The sequence below is a fragment of the Salvelinus namaycush genome, chromosome 41 (genome assembly GCF_016432855.1).
Source record: "Salvelinus namaycush isolate Seneca chromosome 41, SaNama_1.0, whole genome shotgun sequence".
Classification (NCBI taxonomy): Eukaryota; Metazoa; Chordata; class Actinopteri; order Salmoniformes; family Salmonidae; genus Salvelinus; species Salvelinus namaycush.
Genome location: NC_052347.1, coordinates 7207546 through 7229584, shown reverse-complemented (window position 1 = coordinate 7229584; position 22039 = coordinate 7207546).

Below are 22039 nucleotides of genomic sequence, written 5' to 3'. Positions count from 1 at the left end.
CTATAATATATTAATGAGTACTTACCAGCAAATAGCATTTGGTCTAGACTAGAGGAACTACAAATTCACTTCAATTATCCAGTCGGCTATAGTATAATGGGAGGATTTTTCTAAATGGATTTAAAATAATATACATTTAACATAATAAGCCTCACAGCAATAGCCACAAAACCCCTGAATGTCGTTTCCATGATAGCCATGTGAGCGATGACCGATGATGACACATTAATGCTGCACGTTAATTCCGTGGTTGCCTGGGCAGTGCAATAAAACATTACAGAGTGGTGTGTGAAAAGGTCAGGACTTCACCACATTCCAGCAGCATAGGGCTGTAGGAGAGAGAGAGAAGCCTTGTGTCTTCTGACTCCTCAGTCTAAAACACTAATGGGAAAGAGAGGACTTTAACACAGCCCAAGACATTAGCTGCTTGGCCCCCTATTCATAGTCGACAAAGATACAGACTGGCTACAACTTCTGTAGCTGTGTGTGTGTGTGTGTGTGTGTGTGTGTGTGTGTGTGTGTGTGTGTGTGTGTGTGTGTGTGTGTGTGTGTGTGTGTGTGTGCGTGTGTGTGTGTGTGTGTGTGTGTGTGTGTGTGTGTGTGTGTGTGTGTGTCACAAGGTGGATGGTGACAGGTTCTAAGTAGTTGCCACATCTGAGTGGGATAGAACCTGATTGATAGAATGCATTTTCAACATGGAGGTTAGCCTATATCCCCACAAAGCAGGAATGTGTTGGCTGCTGAATCAAGAAGGAAATTGGGAACTTTTAAAAAGAAAGAACCAATCAGATAGAAATCTCAGAGAGAGAGAGAGAGAGAGAGAGAGGTGGTGCTGGGAAGCGGTATAAGGAAATGGTAATGAGTCTCGTCATTCTCCCTCAGTTTGACAGACCCCCACCTCCCTCTTCTGTTCTTCTCCCATCACTTCTGCTTTTCATTCCTACCAAATGAGAGTGAAATGGTTAGTCCAGAATACAAACAGCATGGCAGGCCCTTTCTCCCCCTGCTTCTCCCTCCTTCCTCCCGTGCAATGCTAAACGCTGACATTTACTGTAAACAGAGATTCATCAGTTTGCAAAAATTGTCAGGCAGCATCATCAAGGATCTCTGCTCTACCTTCAACATTTCAATAATCCCTACATCTCTATCCCCTGCGATTTACTACCACATTCTTAGAAAAAAGTGTTCCAAAAGGGTTACTCGGCTGTCCCCATAAGAGAACCCTTTTTAGTTTCAGGTAGAACCATTTTGGGTTCGATGTAGAACCATCTGTGGAAAGGGATCTTTATATAACCCGAAAGGGGTCTACTTAGAATCAAAAGGTTCTACCTGGAATACGTTAACAAATGAATTAGATTAATTCAAATGCATTTTTAGCGCGATATTCCAAATGCCTGTATCAAAAGAATCAAGGATTTTTTCTTTGTTTTTATGAGCGTTTAGGTCCTCTTGTTCTCATGTTGTCTTTTTGGTCTCGTCTCCTTCACTCCCTTTGTGCTGTAAAGCACCTTCTTCCCATTAAAACACACACTAAGCCCCTCCCTCTGCCACTCACAACAACAAAGATGAGATCACTTCTTCCTCTCTGACAAGCGGTTTCAAATCGCTATTTGCATTTGAGGTTTGGTCCAACAGAATCAGTCATATGGACACTGAAACACATTGAGACATTATTTTACTGTAATAAAGGAGAAGTTAACCTTTCTAACCATACCCTTTTTATGTCTCAACTCCTCAAATTGTGCGCAAAGCAGACTACTAAACCAGAAGTATCAATGAACACTGATTCTGGTCTACTCTGTGTTTTATAAAAGATCAATTAGCATAAAACACAGTTCTACAAGGAATTGGCAACACAATAAGGTAGACCACTTTATTTCAACATTTACATTTAAGTCATTTAGCAGACGCTCTTATCCAGAGCGACTTACAAGTACATACATTCATACTTTTTTTTTTTGTACTGGTCCCCCGTGGGAATCGAACCCACAACCCTGGCGTTGCAAGCGCCATGCTCTACCAACTGAGCCACACGGGACTAGCATCTGAACAAGGTGGACAGGCTGGCATGCTGTTCAAACAGTTGGAGACAGACAGAAGGGGTCTTCCCTGTCAGGTTCTAAGTTGAGCAGGCCGAGTGATACAGAGGCAGTCAGCAAAATGACAGTTTAACACATTTATTTTAAGGCATAGTTTTCATCACGGTTCCAGCACACTTCCTTGTCTCAATTCAATTACATTTCTTTGTCTCCATATTTCATTGTCATAAATATAATTGTTGGTTACGTTTAGCCTTTAAAACCTAGTTAGAACCAACATAGAAACATACAAATCAAGACAAAGAAAACAAAGGGGCAGAGGACACTAGCCCAACAGGCAGGTGTCCATCTTTTTTACAGCACAAACTCCATTAGCCATGTGCTCTCTCACCGACCGCATCAGCCATAAGCTCTCTAACACAAGGCTCCGCCATCCCTCCGGACTGCATTACTTCCTGTAGGCGGGGGGTATAAATACATTCAGCTCAAATCACATGACCAGTCAATTAGCCAATAGAAATTCTTGTTTCTGATTACATGCAAATGAGTCACACCTGTCACGTGTGTGTGTGTGTGTGTGTGTGTGTGTGTGTGTGTGTGTGTGTGTGTGTGTGTGTGTGTGTGTGTGTGTGTGTGTGTGTGTGTGTGTGTGTGTGTGTGTGTGTGTGTGTGTGTGTGTGTGTGTGTGTGTGTGTGTGTGTGTGTGTGGAGGCTTGTTCTCTCTCAAGGTCTGGCTTTAATCATCATCATCTGACAATCTCTTAGGCTCTAATTGGGTGTTGGTGTGTTTAACACTGTGTCCAGATGTTATTGTGTATTCAGCCTGTGTGGAGAACGCAGTAGAAAGTCATCCTCAGACGGTAGACTGTAGTTTGTTCACATTGAGGAAAAGACTGTTCAGATGCCAGTGACAGTGAGTGGGAGATAGTGGGAAGACCACAATATGTGTCTGTTAATGGCAGTGAGAGGAAAGCAAGCAGCATAGAGAGTAATGGGAGAGGGAGTTATCATATTATGTGAAGAGAAGATATACAACTAGAGATGCATATGAAGGGGATAATGAACCAGGGTGTATGTGTGTGTGTTATTGGCAGCTACTGTGTGTTATAAAGAGTGACTGGGGGTTTTCCAGGGCTGTTTTTTTGCAGGGAGAGGAAGGCCCCTGATGTTTGACCTTGGTCAATAACACTCCTCTAGAGGAGAGTGTAGGGGGGTGTGGAGGTCCGCTTTGCCAAACACAGAGCTCAATGTGAATGCTGTAATGGCTGGAAAACATGTTTCCTCTACCGTCCATAATGAGCACCGTTTACACACAGGCACTCATACACGCATGCACACACAACCACACACAAACGCGCACACACACACACACACACACACACACACACACACACACACACACACACACACACACACACACACACACACACACACACACACACACACACACACACACACACACACACACACATACACACACACACACACACACACACACACACACACACACACACACACACACACACACACACACACACACACACACACACAGAGAGAAAGAGAGAGAGAGGGTGAAAATGCACCTCCACATCCCTCTCCCTCCTCCCACTTCCTTTTACCTCCCCCAGTTACTAGGAAACCAGAAACACGTGATCTCACCAGTGTTGTTGTGGATGCTGAGAGGTTGAAGTGGGGTGGGGATAGGCAGTAAAGGGGAATGTGGAGACAAGAAGCCGGCTTCAACCAGCTCTTGTGAAATAAAGCGGTGGAACGAAACATCGGTGCTGCTTATTACACTGGCAACGCCACGGCAATACCACTGCACTCACTCACACCCTGCACCGGCCAATTACTGTTGAAGTCGGAAATTTACATACATTTAGGTTGGAGTCACAACTCGTTTTTCAACCACCACAAATTTCTTGTTAACAAACTATAGTTTTGGCAAGTCAGTTAGTACATCTACTTTGTGCATGACACAAGTCATTTTTCCAACAATTGTTTACAGACAGATTATTTCACTTAAAATTCACTGTATCAAGTCCAGTGGGTCGGAAGTTTACATACACTAAGTTGACTGTGCCTTTAAACAGCTTGAAAAATTACAGAAAAGGATGTCATGACTTTAGAAGCTTCTGATAGGCTAATTGACATCATTTGAGTCAATTGGAGTGTACCTGTGGATGTATTTCAAGGCCTACCTTCAAACTCAGTGCCTCTTTCCTTGACATCATGGCAAAATCCAAATATATCAGCCAAGACCTCAGAAAAAAATTGTAGACCTCCACAAGTCTGGTTCATCCTTGGGAGCAATTTCCAAACACCTGAAGGTACCACGTTCATCTGTACAAACAATAGTACGCAAGTATAAACACCATGGGACCACGCAGCCGTCGTACGGCTCAGGAAGGAGATGCGTTTTGTCTCCTACAGATGAACGTACTTTGGTGCGAAAAGTGCAAATCAATCCCAGAACAACAGCAAAGGACTTTGTGATGATGCTGGAGGAAACGGGTACAAAAGTATCTATATCCACAGTAAAACTAGTCCTATATCGACATAACCTGAAATGTCCTCTGGTCTGATGAAACAAAAATAGAACTGTTTGGCCATAATGACCATCATTATGTTTGGAGGATAAAGGAGAAGGCTTGCAAACCGAAGAACACAATCCCAACCGTGAAGCACGGGGGTGGCAGTATCATGTTGTAGGGGTGCTTGCTGCAGGAGGGACTGGTGCACTTCACAAAATAGATGGCTCATGAGGAAGGAAAATTATGTGGATATATTGAAGCAACATCTCAAGACATCAGTCAGGAAGTTAAAGCTTGGTCGCAAATGGGTCTTCCAAATGGACAATGACCCCAAGCATATTTCCAAAGTTCTGGCAAAATGGCTTAAGGACAACAAAGTCAAGGTATTGGAGTGGCCATCACAACGCCTGACCTCAATCCCATAGAAAATTTGTGGGCAGAACTGAAAAAGTGTGTGCGAGCAAGGAGGCCTACAAACCTGACTCAGTTACATCAGCTCTGTCAGTAGGAATTGGCCAAAATTCACCCAACTTATTATGGGAAGCTTGTGGAAGGCTACCCGAAACGTTTGACCCAAGTTAAACAATCTGAAGGCAATGCTACCAAATACTAAATGAGTGTATGTAAACTTCTGACCCAAAGGGAATGTGATGAAAGAAATAAAAGCTGAACTAAATCATTCTCTCTACTATTATTCTGACATTTCACATTCTTAAAATAAAGTGGTGATCCTAACTGACCTAAGACAGGGACTTTTTGCGAAGATTAAATATCAGGAATTGTGAAAAACTGAGTTTAAATGTATTTGGCTAAGGTGTATGTGAACCTCCGACTTCAACTGTATAAGAGCCATTGCAGAGGGAGGGCATCGTACAACTGTACCTCTACTTCACATTACGTAGAGAGAGAGAGAGAGAGAGAGAGTACATCAAACACACACACACACACACACACACACACACACACACACACACACACACGGCATGTTTTTGTGTTTGTTTGAAGAGTCCATTGCTCCCTCAAAAGCCTTTTTCCTCCCTATTTCTAGCACAGTGAATGTATCCGTTTCCTCTGTTTACCCAGAGAGACTTCCAAGCAACAGCTCACGTCGTTCTGCGTGTGTTCCCATCCCCGTCAGCAACACATCAAACACTTGATCCACCAACATCTGCTTGAAAAACTAACTGGAGCAGCTCTGACCTTATGACCCCTTCTCTGTGTCGACAGGGTGGAAACCTGTGTGTGTGTGCGTGCGCGTGTGTGTGTCGGCAAAAGGATGAGTCCCCCTTCTAGATGGCAGTGCCTCGCTCCCCTCCTGTGGACCGACAACAATGGCAGCAGGGCTGTAATGAAAGGCTAGCGCCCAATCAGTGTTGGCAGAGAGAGGGGCATATTGACCACGGCTTGCTCCGCTCCCCCTGCTGCCAAACAGATGCCCCAGAGATGGTATCTACTTTGAATGAGACAGAGGGTCAGTATTGGGTATTGTATTAGGATCCCCATTAGCTGTTGCAAAAGCATCTACTCTTCCTGGGGTCCACACAATACATGAAACATGACATAATACAGAACATTAATAGTCAAGAACAGCTCAAGGACAGAACTACATAAATAAAAAAATGGATCAATCACGAGGCTACGTTTGTGTTTATTGTTCAACACACACATACACGCAAGCAGACGCTCAGACGGACGGACGGACAGACGGACTCACTCACTCACTCACTCACTCACTCACTCACTCACTCACTCACTCACTCACTCACTCACTCACTCACTCACTCACTCACTCACTCACTCACTCAGAGTACACCCCCCCCCCCCCCCCCCCCCCCTCCTGGCCTGCCCTACTTCAGTCCAACCCCTGTCCAGATTATAATACAGGTAGAATGTGTGCATCAGCTAAAAACTTGGGTAACAGCGTAAATCACTTATTTTTTTCCACTCACGACTCTGCTGACACCAACCCAGGAATGGAGCGTCAGATATTCATACAGCCCCAGAATTATTGATGCGGTCTGCGCTCCCAGGGCGTCGCTTGTATATTACCGCTTTCATTAAAAACATTCTGTTTCTCTGCCAAATACCAGGGAAAAGTTGGCTGCATGTCGCTGTGGACCTCCCCTGATTGGTTGATGCCTTTCCTGACGCTGCCTTACCAAAACAAATTAAATATTAAAAAGACTTTGTTTGTGTGCTTTCCCCCTCTGTAATATGATACAGGCAGCTGGAGGACAGTAAAACACTAGTAGTAGAAGTACAATAAAACTCATGTCTGGATGCAGAAGACAGAGGAACTAATTAGCAGTCATTATTATTCTCTCATCACATTGGCCCTTTTTCTGCCATGTTGACACAAACACACAAAAACTCACTGGCTCACCAGCTACGGAAGTTACGTACTCAGACAGAGACGCACAAACACTTTCTCGTGTCTAACATGGCTTCACTTGTTTGTTTGTGTACTTCAAAGCATTTTGGTTTTAGTCAGTTGTCATCGACCCATTAGACTAAAAGCCTATAGACACAGCCCAGACCCAGTTCTAGTTATTAAGTGAGGAAGAGGATGGTAAAGCAGTAGACACACACACACACACACACACACACACACACACACACACACACACACACACACACACACACACACACACACACACACACACACACACACACACACACACACACACACACACACACACACATACCTGACCAACTGGGTTGAAGCCCATGGCTCCTAAGACAATGATTGACTTGCAAGTCTTCAGGTCTTAGGCAACGTTACTCATCACACGAGAGGGGTTCACTGAACCACCTTGGTAACACACTTGAACACATAAGAGATAGTGCCTTTTCAATAGTAGTCTGTTCGTGTGCGTTTGGTGTAGAAGTGCATTGACCACAGGCAGCTCAACATGCGAACAGAGCTGCACTGTGGAAAAGTGCTTGTTCCCCCTACAAGCCAGGAGGTGACTCAAATGGAAATGTGTGTTTGTGAATCGACTCTGTGTGTCCACCTCTACCTGTCAGTATGTTATGTTTACCTACATACTGTACCTGTGTCTTCTTTAGCAGTGTGTGTCCTACCCGGTCTCTGTGTGTGTCTCCTGTCCATTGTGTATCCTCTCTCTGTGTGTGTGTGTCCCTCAGAGCCCTCCTGCTATGTATATGTGTGTGTCCCTCAGAGCCCTCCTGCTGTGTGTGTGTGTGTGTCCCTCAGAGCCCTCCTGCTATGTATATGTGTGTGTCCCTCAGAGCCCTCCTGCTGTGTGTGTGTGTGTCCCTCAGAGCCCACCTGCTACGTACAGTATATGTGTGTGTCCCTCAGAGCCCTCCCGCTGTGTGTATGTGTGTGTGTCCCTCAGAGCCCTCCTGCTATGTATATGTGTTTGTCCCTCAGAGCCCTCCTGCTATGTATATGTGTGTGTCCCTCAGAGCCCTCCTGCTGTGTGTGTGTGTGTCCCTCAGAGCCCTCCTGCTGTGTGTGTGTGTGTCCCTCAGAGCCCTCCTGCTATGTATATGTGTGTGTCCCTCAGAGCCCTCCTGCTGTGTGTGTGTGTGTCCCTCAGAGCCCACCTGCTACGTACAGTATATGTGTTTGTCCCTCAGAGCCCTCCTGCTATGTATATGTGTGTGTGTCCCTCAGAGCCCTCCTGCTATGTATATGTGTGTGTCCCTCAGAGCCCTCCTGCTGTGTGTGTGTGTGTCCCTCAGAGCCCTCCTGCTATGTATATGTGTGTGTCCCTCAGAGCCCTCCTGCTATGTATATGTGTGTGTCCCTCAGAGCCCTCCTGCTGTGTGTGTGTGTGTCCCTCAGAGCCCTCCTGCTATGTACATGTGTGTGTCCCTCAGAGCCCTCCTGCTGTGTGTGTGTGTGTCCCTCAGAGCCCTCCTGCTATGTATATGTGTGTGTCCCTCAGAGCCCTCCCGCTGTGTGTATGTGTGTGTGTCCCTCAGAGCCCTCCTGCTATGTATATGTGTTTGTCCCTCAGAGCCCTCCTGCTATGTATATGTGTGTGTCCCTCAGAGCCCTCCTGCTATGTATATGTGTTTGTCCCTCAGAGCCCTCCTGCTGTGTGTGTGTGTTTGTCCCTCAGAGCCCTCCTGCTATGTATATGTGTTTGTCCCTCAGAGCCCTCCTGCTATGTATATGTGTGTGTCCCTCAGAGCCCTCCTGCTATGTATATGTGTGTGTCCCTCAGAGCCCTCCTGCTATGTATATGTGTGTGTCCCTCAGAGCCCTCCTGCTGTGTGTGTGTGTTTGTCCCTCAGAGCCCTCCTGCTATGTATATGTGTGTGTCCCTCAGAGCCCTCCTGCTATGTATGTGTGTGTGTCCCTCAGAGCCCTCCTGCTATGAATATGTGTGTGTCCCTCAGAGCCCTCCTGCTATGAATATGTGTGTGTCCCTCAGAGCCCTCCTGCTATGTATATGTGTGTGTCCCTCAGAGCCCTCCTGCTATGTATATGTGTGTGTCCCTCAGAGCCCTTCTGCTATGTATATGTGTGTGTCCCTCAGAGCCCTCCTGCTATGTATATGTGTGTGTCCCTCAGAGCCCTCCTGCTATGTATATGTGTGTGTCCCTCAGAGCCCTCCTGCTATGTATATGTGTGTGTCCCTCAGAGCCCTCCTGCTATGTATATGTGTGTGTCCCTCAGAGCCCTCCTGCTATGTATATGTGTGTGTCCCTCAGAGCCCTCCCGCTGTGTGTATATGTGTTTGTCCCTCAGAGCCCTCCTGCTATGTATATGTGTGTGTCCCTCAGAGCCCTCCTGCTATGTATGTGTGTGTGTCCCTCAGAGCCCTCCTGCTATGAATATGTGTGTGTCCCTCAGAGCCCTCCTGCTATGTATATGTGTGTGTCCCTCAGAGCCCTCCTGCTATGTATATGTGTTTGTCCCTCAGAGCCCTCCTGCTATGTATATGTGTGTGTCCCTCAGAGCCCTCCTGCTATGTATATGTGTGTGTCCCTCAGAGCCCTCCTGCTGTGTGTGTGTGTGTCCCTCAGAACCCTCCTGCTATGTATATGTGTGTGTCCCTCAGAGCCCTCCTGCTGTGTGTGTGTGTGTGTGTCCCTCAGAGCCCTCCTGCTATGTATATGTGTGTGTGTATGTCCCTCAGAGCCCTCCTGCTGTGTGTGTGTGTGTCCCTCAGAGCCCTCCTGCTATGTATATGTGTGTGTCCCTCAGAGCCCTCCTGTTATGTATATGTGTGTGTGTGTGTCCCTCAGAGCCCTCCTGCTATGTACAGTGGGGAGAACAAGTATTTGATACACTGCCGATTTTGCAGGTTTTCCTACTTACAAAGCATGTAGAGGTCTGTAATTTTTATCATAGGTACACTTCAACTGTGAGAGACGGAATCTAAAACAAAAATCCAGAAAATCACATTGTATGATTTTTAATTAATTAATTTGCATTTTATTGCATGACATAAGTATTTGATCACCTACCAACCAGTAAGAATTCCGGCTCTCACAGACTTGTTAGTTTTTCTTTAAGAAGCCCTCCTGTTCTCCACTCATTACCTGTATTAACTGCACCTGTTTGAACTCGTTACCTGTATAAAAGACACCTGTCCACACACTCAATCAAACAGACTCCAACCTCTCCACAATGGCCAAGACCAGAGAGCTGTGTAAGGACATCAGGGATAAAATTGTAGACCTGCACAAGGCTGGGATGGGCTACAGGACAACAGGCAAGCAGCTTGGTGAGAAGGCAACAACTGTTGGCGCAATTATTAGAAAGTGGAAGAAGTTCAAGATGACGGTCAATCACCCTCGGTCTGGGGCTCCATGCAAGATCTCACCTCGTGGGGCATCAATGATCATGAGGAAGGTGAGGGATCAGCCCAGAACTACACGGCAGGACCTGGTCAATGACCTGAAGAGAGCTGGGACCACAGTCTCAAAGAAAACCATTAGTAACACACTACGCCGTCATGGATTAAAATCCTGCAGCGCACGCAAGGTCCCCCTGCTCAAGCCAGCGCATGTCCAGGCCCATCTGAAGTTTGCCAATGACCATCTGGATGATCCAGAGGAGGAATGGGAGAAGGTCATGTGGTCTGATGAGTCAAAAATAGAGCTTTTTGGTCTAAACTCCACTCGCCGTGTTTGGAGGAAGAAGAAGGATGAGTACAACCCCAAGAAAACCATCCCAACCGTGAAGCATGGAGGTGGAAACATCATTCTTTGGGGATGCTTTTCTGCAAAGAGGACAGGACGACTGTACCGTATTGAGGGGAGGATGGATTGGGCCATGTATCGCGAGATCTTGGCCAACAACCTCCTTCCCTCAGTAAGAGCATTGAAGATGGGTCGTGGCTGGGTCTTCCAGCATGACAACGACCCGAAACACACAGCCAGGGCAACTAAGGAGTGGTTCCGTAAGAAGCATCTCAAGGTCCTGGAGTGGCCTGGCCAGTCTCCAGACCTGAACCCAATAGAAAATCTTTGGAGGGATTTGAAAGTCCGTATTGCCCAGCGACAGCCCCGAAACCTGAAGGATCTGGAGAATGTCTGTATGGAGGAGTGGGCCAAAATCCCTGCTGCAGTGTGTGCAAACCTGGTCAAGAACTACAGGAAATGTATGATCTCTGTAATTGCAAACAAATGTTTCTGTACCAAATATTAAGTTCTGCTTTTCTGATGTATCAAATACTTATGTCATGCAATAAAATACAAATTAATTACTTAAAAATCATACAATGTGATTTTCTGGATTTTTGTTTTAGATTCCGTCTCTCACAGTTGAAGTGTACCTATGATAAAAATTACAGACCTCTACATGCTTTGGAAGTAGGAAAACCTGCAAAATCGACAGTGTTTCAAATACTTGTTCTCCCCACTGTATATGTGTGTGTCCCTCAGAGCCCTCCTGCTGTGTATATGTGTGTGTCCCTCAGAGCCCTCCTGCTGTGTGTGTGTGTCCCTCGGAGCCCTCCTGCTATGTATATGTGTGTGTCCCTCAGAACCCTCCTGCTATGTATATGTGTGTGTCCCTCAGAGCCCTCCTGCTGTGTGTGTGTGTGTCCCTCAGAGCCCTCCTGCTATGTATATGTGTTTGTCCCTCAGAGCCCTCCTGCTATGTATATGTGTGTGTCCCTCAGAGCCCTCCTGCTATGTATATGTGTGTGTCCCTCAGAACCCTCCTGCTGTGTGTGTGTGTGTGTGGTCAGGTGGTGATGGCATGGGTGTGTTTGAATGATTCTAGGTAATGCTGAAGAGACTCCAGATGTCCTGTAGAAGCTGAGCTGGGTCCTTCATGAGTCACCCAGCCCCCTGGGACACTGCCTGCTCAGCACCTGCTCTCAGCACCAGAGGCCGATTCATAAAGCCTCTCACAGTAGGAGTGCTGATCTAGGATCAGCCCCCCCCCCCCCCCCCCTGCCCATGTGATCCTCGTCATTATGATCCAAAATGTTAAACTGTTCCTAGATCAGCACTCCTACTCGGAGACGCTTGATACATACACTTACCTGTGCATTAATAGTTCATTTGTATGGCATGTGTTAATGACACTTTGTAAGTCATTGCTACTACTTTATCTAATTATAAAATGTAGTGGCTGAGTTGTCCAACGTGTTGTGTCAGTTGATTTGACGGCTGCGTGTGTGGCGGTCTGAGCACTGAATGTCCTGAATGTCCAGTGTGTACTCACTAGGTACTCACTAGGTACTCACTGGTTGAATCAACGTTGTTTCCGTGTCCTTCCAATGAAATGACGTTGAACCAACGTGGAATAGACGTTGAATTGGCGTCTGTGCCCTGTGGGTGGTGTGTAAAAAATAGATGACTTGGATGCAAATGGATGTTTTGTTTAGTGAAAGTTTTTGATTCAGTTACATCTTCAGGGCAATTTCTGGAAGGTTGGTGAGATTTATATGCTATCATGAATTTAATATTGTAGGCTATAGGGGAATATTGGACAGGAAATGAATGTCTTTGCTACAATTAGATGAGGGGTGAATCGACAGAAGTTTTATGCACACACACACACACACACACACACACACACACACACACACACACACACACACACACACACACACACACACACACACACACACACACACACACACACACACACACACACACACACACACACACACACACACACCTGCAAGCAAGCAAACATGCACACACACAAACACTGTGTAATGTATGACACATATGAGATGTGAGATTTCGGGGAGTGTGAATAGTTATCAGACTGAACCAGATAAATCAGCGGGCCAGACTCTAGAACAGACCGTGTCTGAGAGAGAGCGACACAGCATACAGAAGACACAGCATACAGAGGACACAGCATACAGAAGACACAGCATACAGAGAGGTAGAGAGAGGGACACAGCATACAGAAGACACAGCATACAGCGCGTTAGAAAGAGGGACACAGCATACAGAAGACACGGCATAGAGAAAACACAGCATACAGAAGACACAGCATACAGAAGACACAGCATACAGCAAGGTAGAGAGAGGGACACAGCATACAGCAAGGTAGAGAGAGGAACACAGCATACAGCAAGGTAGAGAGAGGGACACAGCATACAGCAAGGTAGAGAGAGGGACACAGCATACAGCAAGGTAGAGAGAGGGACACAGCATACAGCAAGGTAGAGAGAGGGACACAGTATACAGAGAGGTAGAGAGAGGGACACAGCATTCAGAGAGGTAGAGAGAGGGACACAGCATACAGAAGACACAGCATACAGAGAGGTAGAGAGAGGGACACAGCATACAGAAGACACAGCATACAGCGAGGTAGAGAGAGGGACACAGCATACAGCAAGGTAGAGAGAGCGACACAGCATACAGAAGACACAGCATACAGAGAGGTAGAGAGAGGGACACAGCATACAGAGAGGTAGAGAGAGGGACACAGCATACAGAAGACACAGCATACAGCGAGGTAGAGAGAGGGACACAGCATACAGAAGACACAGCATACAGAGAGGTAGAGAGAGGGACACAGCATACAGAAGACACAGCATACAGAGAGGTAGAGAGAGGGACACAGCATACAGAGAGGTAGAGAGAGGGACACAGCATACAGCAAGGTAGAGAGAGGGACACAGCATACAGAGAGGTAGAGAGAGGGACACAGCATACAGCAAGGTCGAGAGAGGGACACGCATACAGAGAGGTAGAGAGAGGGACACAGCATACAGCAAGGTAGAGAGAGGGACACAGCATACAGCAAGGTAGAGAGAGGGACACAGCATACAGCAATGTAGAGAGAGGGACACAGCATACAGAGAGGTAGAGAGAGGGACACAGCATACAGCAAGGTAGAGAGAGGGACACAGCATACAGCAAGGTAGAGAGAGGGACACAGCATACAGAGAGGTAGAGAGAGGGACACAGCATACAGCAAGGTCGAGAGAGGGACACGCATACAGAGAGGTAGAGAGAGGGACACAGCATACAGCAAGGTAGAGAGAGGGACACAGCATACAGAAGACACAGCATACAGCGAGGTAGAGAGAGGGACACAGCATACAGAAGACACAGCATACAGCAAGGTAGAGAGAGGGACACAGCATACAGAAGACACAGCATACAGAGAGGTAGAGAGAGGGACACAGCATACAGAGAGGTAGAGAGAGGGACACAGCATACAGCAAGGTAGAGAGAGGGACACAGCATACAGAGAGGTAGAGAGAGGGACACAGCATACAGCAAGGTCGAGAGAGGGACACGCATACAGAGAGGTAGAGAGAGGGACACAGCATACAGCAAGGTAGAGAGAGGGACACAGCATACAGCAAGGTAGAGAGAGGGACACAGCATACAGCAATGTAGAGAGAGGGACACAGCATACAGAGAGGTAGAGAGAGGGACACAGCATACAGCAAGGTAGAGAGAGGGACACAGCATACAGCAAGGTAGAGAGAGGGACACAGCATACAGAGAGGTAGAGAGAGGGACACAGCATACAGCAAGGTCGAGAGAGGGACACAGCATACAGAGAGGTAGAGAGAGGGACACAGCATACAGCAAGGTAGAGAGAGGGACACAGCATACAGCAATGTAGAGAGAGGGACACAGCATACAGCAAGGTAGAGAGAGTACACAGCATACAGAGAGGTAGAGAGAGGGACACAGCATACAGCAAGGTAGAGAGAGGGACACAGCATACAAAGAGGTAGAGAGAGGGGCACAGCATACAGAGAGGTAGAGAGAGGGACACAGCATACAGAAGACACAGCATACAGAGAGGTAGAGAGAGGGACACAGCATACAGAGAGGTAGAGAGAGGGACACAGCATACAGCAAGGTAGAGAGAGGGACACAGCATACAGAGAGGTAGAGAGAGGGACACAGCATACAGCAAGGTCGAGAGAGGGACACGCATACAGAGAGGTAGAGAGAGGGACACAGCATACAGCAAGGTAGAGAGAGGGACACAGCATACAGCAAGGTAGAGAGAGGGACACAGCATACAGCAATGTAGAGAGAGGGACACAGCATACAGAGAGGTAGAGAGAGGGACACAGCATACAGCAAGGTAGAGAGAGGGACACAGCATACAGCAAGGTAGAGAGAGGGACACAGCATACAGAGAGGTAGAGAGAGGGACACAGCATACAGCAAGGTCGAGAGAGGGACACGCATACAGAGAGGTAGAGAGAGGGACACAGCATACAGCAAGGTAGAGAGAGGGACACAGCATACAGCAATGTAGAGAGAGGGACACAGCATACAGCAAGGTAGAGAGAGGGACACAGCATACAGAGAAGTAGAGAGAGGGACACAGCATACAGCAAGGTAGAGAGAGGGACACAGCATACAGAGAGGTAGAGAGAGGGGCACAGCATACAGAGAGGTAGAGAGAGGGACACAGCATACAGAAGACACAGCATACAGAGAGGTAGAGAGAGGGACACAGCATACAGAGAGGTAGAGAGAGGGACACAGCATACAGCAAGGTAGAGAGAGGGACACAACATACAGCAAGGTAGAGAGAGGGACACAGCATACAGCAATGTAGAGAGAGGGACACAGCATACAGAGAGGTAGAGAGAGGGACACAGCATACAGCAAGGTAGAGAGAGGGACACAGCATACAGCAAGGTAGAGAGAGGGACACAGCATACAGAGAGGTAGAGAGAGGGACACAGCATACAGCAAGGTCGAGAGAGGGACACGCATACAGAGAGGTAGAGAGAGGGACACAGCATACAGCAAGGTAGAGAGAGGGACACAGTATACAGCAATGTAGAGAGAGGGACACAGCATACAGCAAGGTAGAGAGAGGGACACAGCATACAGCAAGGTAGAGAGAGGGACACAGCATACAGAAGACACAGCATACAGAGAGGTAGAGAGAGGGACACAGCATACAGAAGACACATCATACAGAGAGGTAGAGAGAGGGACACAGCATACAGAGAGGTAGAGAGAGGGACACAGCATACAGAGAGGTAGAGAGAGGGACACAGCATACAGAGAGGTAGAGAGAGGGACACAGCATACAGAGAGGTAGAGAGAGGGACACAGCATACAGCAAGGTCGAGAGAGGGACACGCATACAGAGAGGTAGAGAGAGGGACACAGCATACAGCAAGGTAGAGAGAGGGACACAGCATACAGCAAGGTAGAGAGAGGGACACAGCATACAGCAATGTAGAGAGAGGGACACAGCATACAGAGAGGTAGAGAGAGGGACACAGCATACAGCAAGGTAGAGAGAGGGACACAGCATACAGCAAGGTAGAGAGAGGGACACAGCATACAGAGAGGTAGAGAGAGGGACACAGCATACAGCAATGTAGAGAGAGGGACACAGCATACAGAGAGGTAGAGAGAGGGACACAGCATACAGCAAGGTAGAGAGAGGGACACAGCATACAGCAAGGTAGAGAGAGGGACACAGCATACAGAGAGGTAGAGAGAGGGACACAGCATACAGCAAGGTCGAGAGAGGGACACGCATACAGAGAGGTAGAGAGAGGGACACAGCATACAGCAAGGTAGAGAGAGGGACACAGCATACAGCAATGTAGAGAGAGGGACACAGCATACAGCAAGGTAGAGAGAGGGACACAGCATACAGCAAGGTAGAGAGAGGGACACAGCATACAGAAGACACAGCATACAGAGAGGTAGAGAGAGGGACACAGCATACAGAAGACACAGCATACAGAGAGGTAGAGAGAGGGACACAGCATACAGAGAGGTAGAGAGAGGGACACAGCATACAGAGAGGTAGAGAGAGGGACACAGCATACAGAGAGGTAGAGAGAGGGACACAGCATACAGCAAGGTCGAGAGAGGGACACGCATACAGAGAGGTAGAGAGAGGGACACAGCATACAGCAAGGTAGAGAGAGGGACACAGCATACAGCAAGGTAGAGAGAGGGACACAGCATACAGCAATGTAGAGAGAGGGACACAGCATACAGAGAGGTAGAGAGAGGGACACAGCATACAGCAAGGTAGAGAGAGGGACACAGCATACAGCAAGGTAGAGAGAGGGACACAGCATACAGAGAGGTAGAGAGAGGGGCACAGCATACAGCAAGGTCGAGAGAGGGACACGCATACAGAGAGGTAGAGAGAGGGACACAGCATACAGCAAGGTAGAGAGAGGGACACAGCATACAGCAATGTAGAGAGAGGGACACAGCATACAGCAAGGTAGAGAGAGTACACAGCATACAGAGAGGTAGAGAGAGGGACACAGCATACAGCAAGGTAGAGAGAGGGACACAGCATACAAAGAGGTAGAGAGAGGGGCACAGCATACAGAGAGGTAGAGAGAGGGACACAGCATACAGAAGACACAGCATACAGAGAGGTAGAGAGAGGGACACAGCATACAGAGAGGTAGAGAGAGGGACACAGCATACAGCAAGGTAGAGAGAGGGACACAGCATACAGAGAGGTAGAGAGAGGGACACAGCATACAGCAAGGTCGAGAGAGGGACACGCATACAGAGAGGTAGAGAGAGGGACACAGCATACAGCAAGGTAGAGAGAGGGACACAGCATACAGCAAGGTAGAGAGAGGGACACAGCATACAGCAATGTAGAGAGAGGGACACAGCATACAGAGAGGTAGAGAGAGGGACACAGCATACAGCAAGGTAGAGAGAGGGACACAGCATACAGCAAGGTAGAGAGAGGGACACAGCATACAGAGAGGTAGAGAGAGGGACACAGCATACAGCAAGGTCGAGAGAGGGACACGCATACAGAGAGGTAGAGAGAGGGACACAGCATACAGCAAGGTAGAGAGAGGGACACAGCATACAGCAATGTAGAGAGAGGGACACAGCATACAGCAAGGTAGAGAGAGGGACACAGCATACAGAGAAGTAGAGAGAGGGACACAGCATACAGCAAGGTAGAGAGAGGGACACAGCATACAGAGAGGTAGAGAGAGGGGCACAGCATACAGAGAGGTAGAGAGAGGGACACAGCATACAGAAGACACAGCATACAGAGAGGTAGAGAGAGGGACACAGCATACAGAGAGGTAGAGAGAGGGACACAGCATACAGCAAGGTAGAGAGAGGGACACAACATACAGCAAGGTAGAGAGAGGGACACAGCATACAGCAATGTAGAGAGAGGGACACAGCATACAGAGAGGTAGAGAGAGGGACACAGCATACAGCAAGGTAGAGAGAGGGACACAGCATACAGCAAGGTAGAGAGAGGGACACAGCATACAGAGAGGTAGAGAGAGGGACACAGCATACAGCAAGGTCGAGAGAGGGACACGCATACAGAGAGGTAGAGAGAGGGACACAGCATACAGCAAGGTAGAGAGAGGGACACAGTATACAGCAATGTAGAGAGAGGGACACAGCATACAGCAAGGTAGAGAGAGGGACACAGCATACAGAGAGGTAGAGAGAGGGACACAGCATACAGAAGACACAGCATACAGCGAGGTAGAGAGAGGGACACAGCATACAGAAAGGTAGAGAGAGGGACACAGCATACAGAGAGGTAGAGAGAGGGACACAGCATACAGAGAGGTAGAGAGAGGGACACAGCATACAGAGAGGTAGAGAGAGGGACACAGCATACAGAGAGGTAGAGAGAGGGACACAGCATACAGCAAGGTCGAGAGAGGGACACGCATACAGAGAGGTAGAGAGAGGGACACAGCATACAGCAAGGTAGAGAGAGGGACACAGCATACAGCAAGGTAGAGAGAGGGACACAGCATACAGCAATGTAGAGAGAGGGACACAGCATAGAGGAGCGACAGTAGAGAGGAATTATGGAGGAGTAGAGAGATGAGGAAGAGAGATGAGAGGAGAGAACTAAGATAAGGGAGCAGGAGATAGAGTAGACCAGCAAATGAGAGAGAGGACGGAGAGACATATAGGAGAGGAAGAAGGACAGAGAAGAGAGAGAAAGAGAGGAGAGGAGGAGAGAGGAGATGAGGAGAGATGAGAGACAGAGTGCGGAGAGGAGGCGAGTACGATGGGAGAGGAGAGATAGTGAGTAAGGTAGACGTGAGAAGAGAGGAGGAGATGAGAGGAGAGAGAGAGAGGAGAGAGAGAGAGAGAGAGAAGAGAGAGAGAGAGAGAGAGGAGAGAGAGAGAGAGAAGCGCAGACGGGCAGAGAGGGTACTCAGAAGGAAAAAGAAGAGTTTCCGGAGAGAGGAGAGGGAGAAGGGTAGAGAGTAGAGGCGGTAGACAGAGAGGTTAGGAAAGAGAGAGAGAGACGAGCAATCGATGACACGAGAGTACGAAAAGACACGCTAACTAGAGTAACCCGAGTAGTGCATCGTGTCTATTCCGAGAGTGAGTCGAGAGGATGGTTCAGGAGTATTGTTAGAGAGACTTGAGTACTGAAGAGAGATGACAGAAACAAGAGACACTGAGTAGAGAGGTCTACTAGAAGAGCTGAGCAGACGATGCAGAGATCAGGAGATTCTCAGTACTCCTAAGGTTGGCCGGGAGCTCCAACAGATGGAGAGTACGAGGAGAGAGAGAGAGAGAGACGGCAGAGAGACAGAGCGAGAGGGAGAGAGTAGAGCAGAGCAGAGAGGAGAGACGAGAGAGAGACAGAGAGAGACAGCAGAGAGAGAGAGACAGAGAGAGGAGAGAGAGACAGAGACGAGAGGTATAGAGAGAGAGAGACAGAGAGGGGAGGAGAGAGAGAGAGAGAGACAGAGAGAGAGGTATAGAGAGAGAGAATAGAGAAGAGAGAGAGACAGAGAGAAGGAACAGAGAGAGACAGAGACAGAGAGAGAGAGAGAGTGAGAGAGGGAGAGTGAGAGAGGAGAGAGAGAGAGAGAGAGAAGAGAGAGAAGAGGAGAAGAGGAGAGAGAGAGAGAGGGAGAGAGAGGGAGAGGGAGAGAGAGGAGAGAGAGAGGAGAGAGAGTGAGATTGAGTGAGAGTGAGTGCATCTCTGTCGAGCCTTAGGCCTGTACATGCTTAATGGTAGAATCAGAGGGGACTCTTTAGGTCAGTTTACTTACTGCTCAGCTCTTGGGACAAGTGTAGTCGATTATGCCATCACGGACATTGACCCCTCCTCCATTAGTGCATTCACTGTCAGACCACAGACACCATTGTCAGATCACAGTCAGATCAACGTGTTTTGAAGAAATTAACCAGCAATATTCCATTCAAAAAAACTGCCCAATAAACTCTTCAACATAAACCAATCATACAGATGGGCTCCAAACAGTGCAGAGAGATTCATTGAAACATTGAACTCAAAAGAAATGATGAACTCTATACAGTTTTTCAATAACTCACAATACCAAAACAATAAAGATGTGTCAATTCGGCTACTCTAAACATCAACTGCATATTCCAAAAGCAGCATCGAAAGCAAATTTGAGAAAACCAAAGAAATGCAACATCAGAAACAAAAAACAAAATGTTTCTGACAAATGGTTTGATAATGAATGTAAAACAATTAGAAAACCCTAAGACAAATGTCAAACAAAAAACATAAGCAGCAAAAACAACCCGAGATACGATATGAATACTTTGAAAACTCTGAAACAGTATAAACATACACTGAAACGCAAGAAACTGAATTAACCAACAAGACACTGATGATGAAATTGAAAACGCAATTGACCAAAATCAGTTCTGGGACATGTGGAACAATTTAAGCACAACAAAGCCACAAGAATTAGCCATACAAGATGTAGGAATTTGGAAAACTTTTTTGATAATCTATACAAAAACATCCCACAAAAAGACTTAAAACAGAACCAATTAGAAAATTAAAGAAAAATTGAAACATCTTGAATCAGTCATTAAAAATAACCAAAATCCAGTTAGATACCAATAACCCAACAAGAACTAAATGAAAGCTCAAATCTATTAAAATCAAGAAGGCTTGTTGTCTAGACAACATCAGAAATGAAATGCTGAAAAACAGCACACCTGAGTTGCAAAAATGCTGTGCTTAAATTTTTCAACATGGTTTAAACTTCTGGCTGCTTTCCTGATGTCTGGAACCAGGGGTTCATCTCCTCTATCCACAAAAGTTCGAGACAAATCATACCCCAATAATTACAGGGGAATTTGTGTAAACAGGAACTTGGAAAGGTTTTCTGTAGCATTTTGAATTCAAGAATCCAAACTTTCTTCAAGAAAAAAATGTAATAACTAAATGTCAAATTGGCTTTCTCCCTAACCATCGCACTACTGACCATATATACACCTTACACACACTAATTAATAAACACGTCCACCAAAAAAAAGAGGGCAAAACTTTGCTTGTCTTATTGACTTTAAAAAAGCATTTGATTCTATTTGGCACGAAGGGCTATTCTACAAAATTCTACAAAGTGGGCTTGGTGGTAAGGTGTATGACTTAATAAAATGTATGTAAACAGAAACAGTGTGCAATAAAAATCAAAAACCAAAGAACAGAATTCTTTCACAATGTCGAGGTGTGAGACAAGGCTGTAGTTTGAGTCCAAATCTTTCAACATTTATATCAATGAATTCAGACATGTTGGACAATTCTCCAGCCCAGGACTCACACTATTTGACACAGAGGTGAAATACCTGCTATATGCTGATGACTTGGTACTCTATCACCAACCAAAAGGTCTTCAACAGAACATTAATATTCTAGAGCAATATTGCCATAATTGGGCCCTGGCAGTAAATTTCCCAAAACTAAAAATCATGATTTTCCAAAAACAAAACAGATGTCAGAAACACAAATATAATTCACCCTGAACAACACCATCATTGAACACACAAACAATTACACCTACCTTGGTCTGACCATATCTGCATCGGGAAACTTAATAGGGCAGTGAATGCACTCAAAGAAAAAGCCCGCAGAGCATTGTAGCAATAAAAATGAAATTATTCAAAATCACATCCCAATTAGAATTTGGACCAAAATATTTGACAGTGTAATCCTACCAATAGCTCTTTACGGAAGTGAGGTTTGGGGGCCACTCAATAAACTGGACTTTAAAATGTGGGACAAACATCCTTGAAACCCCTACATGC